This window comes from Juglans regia, chromosome 13 (genome assembly GCF_001411555.2).
Source record: "Juglans regia cultivar Chandler chromosome 13, Walnut 2.0, whole genome shotgun sequence".
Lineage (NCBI taxonomy): Eukaryota > Viridiplantae > Streptophyta > Magnoliopsida > Fagales > Juglandaceae > Juglans > Juglans regia.
The window spans coordinates 4,603,373-4,604,376 of record NC_049913.1 but is presented as its reverse complement, the minus strand read 5'-3'; positions in this window follow the sequence as shown (position 1 = coordinate 4,604,376).

The window sequence follows — 1,004 nt, the reverse complement described above, 5'->3', positions numbered from 1 at the left end:
TAGGAGGATCTAAGTCAGATTATACTGAGTTGTTAGATTGCACGTTGATTGCACTGAAATATCTTGAGGTGGCAGATCAGCGCAAAGATGGCAAGAGATCGTGATCTTTCCTTGATTGGGAAAGTTTTGGGCACATTTCTGAATTGGGGTCATATGCGTGATTTCCTTTATTGGGGTAGGAAATCGTGATTTGAGACTCACATGCTTGGACTCTTTCTGAAGATGGAAATAACGAGCTCTCAAGGAAGCAGAGGCTGGTAAAGAAGCCCTGTCTTTTAACATAGAGATGGATGAACACAAACATACAACTGAAGTAATTATTGCCCTTCCCGGTATTCGATCAGGAAAGACATTTATTAAATTATAACCCTCGAACATTATGAGTCTTAGGGACGACTCTCTCCAACAAAATAGCAAACTCTTCATCTTGCAACAAAAAATTAAATGAACTTCAGAATCCCATAGATTATTTATTACTAAAGTAAGTAGGGAAGAAATACACAGTATATATACATCAAACAATGCATGTGCAATCCTTGGTCAGAACCCAGAACATAGCATGATCAAGAATCCCTCTTCGGTCAACAAAGAGAGAGTTCTCCCACAAGTTCTTACTTATATAAAGAGAGTAAGCCAAGAGAATAATTGACACCTTGAAAACTTCTTGCAGAGAACGTTTGCCTTTTATTGTATTTGGCTTCATGCAAAGCTTTTAGCAGGACACTGATGATAGATTCAACAAGCTTCCAATTTCAATTCTTGATCACATTGTCTCGCTTTTTGACATCAAGAACCTTGCACAACTCAGCTTGGCAACTAGAAGATGTCAAGAAATATGCAGATCTTGCTCGAGTTTGAGTTTTTGCAATAAAAATTTGAAGAATGGCATGTCACATCGACTGCACTTTAGTAGCTTTCTTGACAGGCTCATGCTTCACTGTAGCATGAACGGGGTGAAGACGAGAAGCCTTAACTTGTGCTGGTCATTGCAAGGAACCGTCGAG